At 56.0% G+C, this 9,117-nt stretch overlaps 1 protein-coding gene across 7 annotated transcripts in view; it reads right to left on the minus strand.

The window, feature by feature from the left end:
* The window catches only part of PCGF3 (polycomb group ring finger 3), a 40,020-nt gene extending 30,931 nt beyond the window's left edge, over window positions 1–9,089 (minus strand). For 4 of the 7 annotated variants that reach the window (XM_039838378.1, XM_039838380.1, XM_039838376.1 and 1 more), the window contains exon 1: window positions 8,902–9,087. The gene's annotated coding sequence lies outside the window, so the exon portion shown is untranslated. Of the gene's footprint in view, window positions 1–8,901 lie in introns of all 7 variants that reach the window. The other 3 variants (XM_039838381.1, XM_039838379.1, XM_039838384.1) reach the window with 3 other exon arrangements.
* Between the last annotated feature and the right edge of the window lie 28 nt (window positions 9,090–9,117).

Here is a 9,117-nt window from a genome sequence, read left to right on the forward strand (position 1 = left end):
CCCACGGCAGCTCGCACATGGCAGTGAGCAGGAAGAGCCTGCTTTTCTCCAGCTAGTCACCGGGGCTTTTGCTCTGCGGCCTGCCTGACCGTACAGCCTCCGGGACCACAGCACCTGCTAACCTGCTCCCACGCCTGCTGGCCACTCTGTCCTGTCCTGCCCACCAGTGGAACCCTATCACCTATAGTGGCGCCTGGCACACAGTGGGACCCAAAAGATACGAGGCCGGCCCAAAGGTCCATCCATGAAGCCTGCCTGGAAGCACAACGGCCGCCAGGCTCTGCACAGGCCAAACAGCAAGCACTAGTCACTACCTCATCGAAATAACAGGACTGTGTCATGAATGCTCCTGGCTGGGACACTGAAGTCAGGTCAAGATGGCAATAAGAAAAAAAACTTCAAATTTACTTTCATGCGGCTACACGTTACTATGAAAGCTATTAAAAATAACGATAACGAACTACATAAAAATGCTTTCAGGTTAAATCCTAAAGAAGGCTCATGACTCCAAAAACAGCGAGAGTCCTCCCTCTCCCTCCCCCTCCCCCTCACTAGGACCTGACGCCCCAGCAAAGCCCCTACTCCGGTCACCCCACCCTCAGCACGCTGCCGGGGGACCCAGAGCGCAGCACTAGGAGGCTTGGTGCCTGGGCCTCACCTCCCCGTCCCTGCTCAGGGTCTCCCAGCTTGGCCTCACACCCAGAGTATCCCTCTGCTGTCGCTGGGTGCCCGAGGGGCACGCAGTGCGACCCGGGCACGCGCTGGGTGAACGAGCGAGCCCACTCGCCGACAGGGCCCAGACTGACGACGGCCAGCTCCACTGCCGAGCTCACTCCCAATTTTCACGGCTTCAACTAAGGATCTGCACGGCCATGTGAGTGAGACGCAGTGCTGTCCACCTCCACGTCACACCACAGCCCGCCAGACGGCCACCGCCTCGTCCCGCGGGGGTCGCACCGCAGGGCTCGGTCTGGGTGAAAGCCACCGCCGCTCCTCCTTCCTCGCCTTGGACGCGGCTCAAGCGGCTGGTGTCTCCGTCAGGAATCGGGGCGACCGTGCCCTCCCACCCGCCCAGCTCCCCATGCCGCTGCCCGGAACCCTCCGGAGGCTCAGAGCCGGAGGCCAGGGGCACCTGCCTCGCCCCACCCAGGAGCCCGCCGGCCGCCAGGGCGCCGTCCTGGACCCCGCGCCCGCTGTGCCCGCGCCCCGACACCTGCACGCGCTGGAGGGCCGCGTCGCCTGCCTCACGCCTGTCCTTGAATGTCCGCGACCCAGCGACGCACGCACGCATGCACGCACACAGGTACGCACATACGCACGCGCGCACGTCCGCACGCACCCATGTACACCCATAGACACACGCACGCGCCCATGGACGCACACACGTTCGCACGCACGCGCGCGCACTGCGTCACCACGCCGTCTCCCGGAACTCAGAATTCACTCGGTCACTGCCTCTCCCCGCCCTGCGTCAGCCACGCGCTGGCAACCGTACGACTTCAACGCTCGGGCTGAATGACAGAGTTGAGAGAATGTGCCCAAAGATGAGAAAAGACCCAACATCCCACTAACAGGGGTCGGAAAAAGCACACGACTGAGACAACACCTTACCACGCGGAGTGGACGCCGGGCGGGAGCACGCGGGCTCACCGCACCTCTCTCCACTGTCTGCAGGCGACACTCCGGAACCCGGAGGCATAGGCGCGAACCTCCACGGCATGGAAGCCCGGTGCTGAGCAGCGCGGGGAACGGCCCTGTCTAACCAGGCTCAGCACGCCAGGGGCGCAAGAAAGGGTCCTGACGGTTCTGCAAGGAGGTCCCCACGCCGGGACGGAAATCAGACAGCATCAGGCAGAATTCTCGTTAGCGCAACTGAATTCTACAGGTCTAAGAAGCAATCCGTTCAAAGTTCTGAGGAAAAAATGACTTCAACGTAGAATTCTGTGTCCCCTCAAACTATGAGCTAAGTATAAGTGGGAGCCACGGCGCTTTCAGAGCTCTCAGGAAATGTGCTCACTCATTCAGAAATGCCTACTGGGCACCTTTCATGTGCCACGCGTGCTCACATGTGTTCACGGAGCTCCCGGTCCAGCTGTGAGGAGACATGACAAACGCATCAGCCAAGAGTGGCCAGCGTGCTGAAGAAAGCACATCAAGGCAGAGCACGGAGGCGGGGTGGGGAGACGAGGAGGGCAGAGGCTCAGATGCCATCCCTGAGAACTTGGAACGTGAGACCGTAACGTCAGGCGATGTACGGAAAAGGGGAGGCGTAATTAGAACTAAGCCAGGTAACAGACCGCATTTAAATAATCACACTGGTTTTCGACTCGGATTCAACCTTTAGAGAAGCATGAAAAACATGCCACCAAAGGGGCTGTTGGACCTCGTGACCCCGCTGGTCGGGGCCCCTGCAGACATGCGCCTCCACGAGAAAGGCTGACTTACGTGGAAGCACAGTCAGCAGGCTCACTGGAGCCTGAAAAGCATGGGTTTCAGAACCACATTGGACCGGTGACTCCTTGCTCCCTCCTCTTCCCCATTTTGATCAGGATTGCTGGCCTCTGCTGTCCCCCGCCTGTCCTGCTATGCTCAGGAGCTAGAAAGGCGACCTATCTCTCCAGGTTCACAGGTGCCCAGGAGCTGCACCTCAATGAACACAGTGACCAGATGGTCACTAAGGGGCTGAGAAGCTGGACCAAGCTGATGCTGCAGTGGGACGAGACCCTGGGGCCTGGAGTCATGGGGATACGGCAGAGGGCCCCACAACTCGGGGCCCCGGTGTACCACACCTCCACCCTTGTGCACCTAGCTACTGCTCCAAAGGGGCTTTTGAGGATCTCATTAAGATCCCGAATCAACAGACCTTAACAAGGCGAGCAAGTCACTGGTGGCCTAACCAAATCACATGGTCTTTCAAAGCAGAGTTTCTTCTAGTTGGTGACAGAGCAACATGCTATGTCAGATGCCCACAGCCCCAGGGGCAAAGAACTGAGGAGCTTCTAAGAGCCGAGAGCAGTCCCCACGCTCGGAAGAGGACTGGAGTCCAGACAAGAGCCACAGCCCGGCAGACAGGCCATTTCAGCCTCTGAGACCCTGAACGGAGGAGCTAGCCGCACTGTGCTGGCCTTCTGACCCCGGAACTGGGACTGAGTGCACGTCCTTTTAAGCTACCAAGTTTGTGGCAATTTGTTAAGTAGCAATAAAACATGAATACAATAGTATTTAGAAAAATGGCAGCCACTAGCCTAAGAAAGAGTCAGTTTCCCAAGCACAGAAAACAGCGCGGCCACCAACGCTGGCAACGCTTTTGTTAGGCAACCCCTCTCCTAATCCTGGAGATGAGAGACAGGCTAGTCAACAAGTGCCAGATGCCGGAGCCCAGTAGTACAGGCTGAATTTGGCCCCCCAAATTCATGTGTTGAGTTGAAGCACTACTTCCCATCTCTACATCAGGCCTTTGGGAGGCAGTTAGGTTTAGATTTGTCTGGGTGGAGCACACAGCGAGAAGGCAGCCATGTGGTCTGCAGGCCAGGAAGCTGGTCCTCACCAGGAACCAAACCGACCCGCGTCTTGATCTTGGACTTCAGCCTCCAATGAGTGTGAAATGAATGCCTGCTGTTTAAAGGAGCCAGCTCTGACATTTTGTTAAAGCACCTGTGCTGACGAACACACCCCTCTTCTGATTTCTACCCATTTTCTTCACCAGGCTGCCTTTAATGGAAGGCCAGGGAAATGAACTGCCTCTAGCTGTTCCCATCTCTATGGTGAGAAGGGCAGTCACTTTACTTGACAGCAAAAGTCATATTTCCATTAACAATTTCAAACACTGCCTACCCACGACTCTTTAATAAGGTCCGCTAAAAGCACCCAAGGCAGCAGGAGTGGGTCTCACCGTGTGCCTGGGAAAACGAAGTGGCCTGCAGACACCACCGCATCAGAAATGGCGCAGAGGACCCAACAACTGGCCCGCGTACAGGAGACAGGGTGACCCTCCAAGACAAGGGCATGACTCCTGGGCTCCCTGACGGTCTGCGCGCCCTGGGACTCGGTCCAGCCCACAGGGCCCTGGAGCCCGCAGCTCCAGAGGTGTGGCCAGCAGCACCGACCCAAGTAATGCCGAAGCTCGATGGCACGTCCCTAAACGGCACGACATGAAACACTCAACAGCTCCTGTGAAGCGGTCCGCCAAACCCTGCACCTGACCCAGCCTCTCCCTTGCTCCCTTCAGGCAAAGGCATACCCGGGGAACACGCACAGGTAGACGATGCAGTGCGTGAAGGAGCAGAACATGCAGACGAGGGGTCTCGAAAAGCCAACGCCAGGGGGGAAGTGGGGAGCCCAAAATGAAAAGACACGAAGGGGGCATGACCCGCTATGTCACGCCAAGAACCCGCCTTAGTCTGGTAAGTGGAAGACATTCTTGAGACAACTGGGCAGGTTTGAAAATGGACAGGATTTAGCTAATATGTGAAATAAGTGCCCACTCCCAGGTGTGACAATGATGCTGCCATTGTGTGGAGACCACGCTACTCCTAGGACCTGCGTGCTGAGTGGCCCAAGGACTGCGGCTGGCTGTCTGCAGACACTTTCAGGTGATTCGACGACAATGAATATGCATGAAGGAAAGAGATGAAGCAAGTGTGGTCAAACTCACTGGCCTGGGGGAGGGAGTCAGGGTGCCCACTGGAAAATTCTGTCAGCTTTTCTCCACCATTCTTTTCTCCCGCAAATGAAACTTGGGTAAAAAAGTATATGGAAATCATGCGAAATAAAAAAAGAGGAAGGTTAGCCCTCCTCTTCCCCTCACTTCCCAGCCGTACCTGCATCTGTGCCTTGCCCGCCACGTGCCCGCCCCACGCCCACCCTCCATGCCCAACCCCGTGCCCTCGCCCGTGCTTCCTCGGCATGCACAACGCCTTCAGAACAGGGCCAGGAAAGGCATCCATGAAGATTTCAGTAAGTCTTCCAGCCAGGCCCCACTGAGAATCAGAAGATGTAGCAGCTGACAAGACCACCACAGGACCCCAGGTTAGCAGGGGGCTTCAAGGTCGGCTGACAGCTCTCTATTGTTCGCATATTTCTTTCTAAACATCTGGAATCTACTGTTAATGTAGCGAAGTCCAACAAATATTGATATATTTGCAAAAACATCCAATTAACCTCCACTCTCTCAATTCACCTCTATATTAGAAGTTTTCTTCAAAAAACCAATCGCCCTAACAGTTTTTAAGAACTATAGTTTCTAGTGTGTTGTAGTTCTCATCAATGAAATTCTGCTTAATTCAATGGACAGTCTGAAAAGGCATCTCAGCAAGGCGCACCCCTTGGCCCTCTCGGCATGTGCTAAGCGCCCCATCAGTGCTGTGTCGTTTTGTCCTTCATATAATTCAGTTCCGCAGGGAGAAACTTGACAGAGCAGAAAGCACAGCCTTGTTACTTTCAAAGGCCTCAGCTTGTGGACTAAAGAACAGTTCCATTATTTGAAGCACAACCAATCATGCGCCGTTTTCGCAACAGTAACAGCAGATATCAGAAGGGTAATAAGAAACTATTCTCAAACCTCAGCATATTTCAATAGTAAGAGAAAAGTACATTCTCAACTTCAAGTTCGATTCCGCCATCAACCAAAGTTCCAAGTGAAATAACAAACCCTGCCATTTAATAAAGAGCAGCAGTACAGACCAAAACAAACCTCGCTTTCTAATCTAACCCAAAAGCCTTAACAGGTAATCCCAAGCACAGCAAAGGGCCCTGCCTCCTGCTAGCAGGGCGGAACCTGGGCGGGTCCAGAGAGAGCCAGGCAGCAGGAAGGGAAGCCTCCCTTGGGTGGGGCTCCTGGGACAAGTCCTTCAGGGAGACCTCCTTTAGTGGGTGCCCTTCACAGCCCTGTGCTACGGACTCTGGCCCAGAATGCCAAAAAGAGGCACGGCATCGGAGCCCAGGCACACGGGGGGCACACAGGTTCTGGGAGCATAACTTCTTTACAAGGATCAGATATCCCAAACAGTTCTGGACCTCAGACCTTTAAAAAACTTCTTACAAAGGTCAGTGTATAATTTCTGGAGCAAAATCATTGGCAGCTATCAAAGAATTCTACATTACTGACACCTACTCCTGAGATTTAATTTGCAGGGGCTGTAGGTTAATTCCTAAAAATCTTTCCTACTTGCAATTTATCTTCCCTCCCGTGTAAGCTCCAAGTAGCATAATAGTTTCAGTCACCGTGGTGACATCGGAGGTACCTATACAACTAAAAGGACAACTGAACTACTGCAGCCTCAAACTTAATCCTCTACTCTGTACACAGTTCTGTTAATCCACCTACAGGTACTTTTCAGGTACAGGCCCTCATTACTGAAGCCATTAAGACAGCCCCAGTGACCCTCACCCCCTCCCAGTACACACGCCCTATGCAGTTGCTCCCCCTCAAGTGTGGGCTGGGCCTGGTTCTAACAAACAGAATATGGCAAAAGGGATGAATGTCACTGCCAAGATGAGGTCATGAAGACTGGCCGTCTGGCTACCTCTGAGCTGCCCTGTGGAGAGCCCCACGTAGAAGGGTCCCGCGTGCAAAGGGACTGACACCTCACGTGTGAGCCTGGAAGCTGGCCTGGCAGTGGAGCCTTCGCACAAGACTCAGGCCCCATGGCAGCCTGCCTGCAGCCCGTGAGACCCTGAGCAGAGGACCTGGACTAGCCGTGCCCAGACGCCTGACCCACAGAAACTGGGGGGTAACAACTCATGCTTAAGGCACTAAATTTTGGGCTGATTTGTTGGACAGCAATATATAATACAACTATCCAGCACGCTCACGCCTTTAAAAATCCAAAAATTAGACTCTAAGGAGTTTAACCAAACTGAATGGCCAGTTTTACAAGTCCTTCCCAAAACTTCACAAAGCAGATTACATTTTAAAAAAAGTAAAGTGCATGTTTAAAAAGAGTCAGAAGCAGCACTGAGTGAGAAGTGTGGTTACATTTGGCACATAAAGGGACGACTACTTGGGGACTCCATTTGGTTAAGATTTGGTCCTACGATACATTAAACTGAAATCCTACGGTGCTTTCTCCTAAGTAACCGAGAGGTTGCCGCACGAAATGAAACACTGAACTGACTAGTTCAAGTATCTCTCTTGGGAGTCCACACAGCTCAGAGTTTTAGATTTATACCTCAGCCTACTGCCCAACTTCTGGAGAAGTTTGCAAGCCTGACACCAATTCTAAAAGTGTTCCTGCCTTTCATTTGCTCGTTTCTGCACGCACGTTCGCGCCTTGCTGACCTCGAGCCAGGCAGCCCGTTCTGGGGGCCCTGCACCCTCTCGTACTCCTCCAGCAGCACCTCACTGGGCACCCCTGGAACCCGGCCCAGCCACGGAGCAGCACACGACACACCTCACATTTTCATAACCAATTCGGAATTACAGAAAAACGCAGGCAAGTTCTAGATGCAAGTCTGAGGTAAAGGTTTCAGAGAAGCAAAGGCCTCATCCCAAGGTCCTTTAGCGTTTTCCTGTCCTGGAGTGGAGAAGGGGCCTGAGTCACTCACCTGACATGCACCCTCACCTGTTCCAACTTTCCTGCACCAGGCCCACACTTCCGGCCTGAACCCCACCCCACCTAGAACCTCTCCGACACTGAAAACACCTCCAGACTTAGGATGGAGGGTACACCTACACAACTTTGAGAATGGGGCTTGTTTGGTGACACCACCAGATGGGGAGAAGCAGTTGAAGGTGCCAGACACTGACCACGGGACCAAATGGAGAACAGAGTAGGGGACAGCTTTCCGGGACTGGGAGTAGACACAGTGCTGGCCTAGGAGCCAGTGTGGACGAGGAGTCCCCTTGAATCCCCAACCCTGCTTCACGTCTGCCTCCAGGTCCCAGCCTCGTGGCATCTGCTGCAGGCAGGAAGGTCTGTGAGGCTGGCCCTGGTGCTCACGTTAGGGTAACCAGGAGCCTCTTGGAAGGGGGGATGCACCTGTGGGCCAGGTGACCAGGATCCCTGGTGTCCCAAAGCCTTCATAGTGGTGGGGGAGGGGTCCAGTGAAGTGGGCTGGGGAGATTCTGGGCCCCTCTGGATCCTGCCCCAGATACCCAACTTTGGGGGCCTAGCTTGGGTCCCAGCACTCCTCACAGTCCACTCTTGTGGCCTGGGCACTTCTCTGCCCCTTTTTCAGGAGTCCTGGTGTCCCTGAAGACCTGTCTCCAAGTTCCAGCTCTTACCAGGATCCCGGCCTTCCGAGAGCCTACCCTCCCTCACAGTCCTGCCCCAACACTGCCACCCTCTGAAGGGACTTACACGGGGGTCCTGGTCATCCCTGAAGCCTGGGCCATGGAGCGTGCCCTGTCTCATGGCACAGTCCCAGGGTCCAGCCTTCCCAGTTGAGCCATCCCAGGGTCCTGGCCCGTCCTGAGGTCTGACCCGCCCCAGTGACAGGACTCAGGGTCTGACCAGTCTTGGGGTCTCAACCCTCCTTGGTGACCTGTACTAGTTTTGGACCCTACTCGATGACCCTTCCTAGCGTTGGACGCTCCTCAGTGCCCTGTCTCAGGGTCCAGCGCTTTCTGGTCTCTGCCTGCTGGCGGGTGCCGGGGTCGGGCCCTGCCCGGTGGCTCGTCCTGGGATCCGGTACTCCCTGGTCCCTCCTCGGTGACCCATTGCTGGGTCCGGCCCTCCCCGGTGACCAGTTCGGAGGTCCGGTCCTCCCCTGTGGTCCGTCCCAGGGTCCTGGCCTCCCTAGGGCCCACTGAGCGGTGGCGGGGCTCCGCGGCCCTGGGGGACGAGGGGCGCAGGGGCACGGGCCGGGCTTCGGAGCCTCCCGGGCCCGGAGACGCGCCGAGGCCGCGGCCTGAGGAGCGGGCGCCGCGGGCCAGGACGGGCGGGGGGCGGACTCACTGACCTGCCGTCTCGGCTGCGGACGAGCGGGGCGCACGCGGGGGCAGCGCCGGAAGGGGGAGGGGGCGCCGCTCCCTCTGGGTCCCCCTCAAGAGCAGGAGAAAAAACCCGTCCGGAGTTTAAAACAAAGAGGCGGAAATGCCCGAGCGGAGCCGAGCGCCGAGTCGGGGGCGCCGCACTTGGAGCATGCGCGTTGCGCGGCCCGGCTCCCACCCCGCAG

Source organism: Pteropus medius, unplaced genomic scaffold (genome assembly GCF_902729225.1).
Source record: "Pteropus medius unplaced genomic scaffold, Ma_sr-lr_union100, whole genome shotgun sequence".
NCBI lineage: Eukaryota > Metazoa > Chordata > Mammalia > Chiroptera > Pteropodidae > Pteropus > Pteropus medius.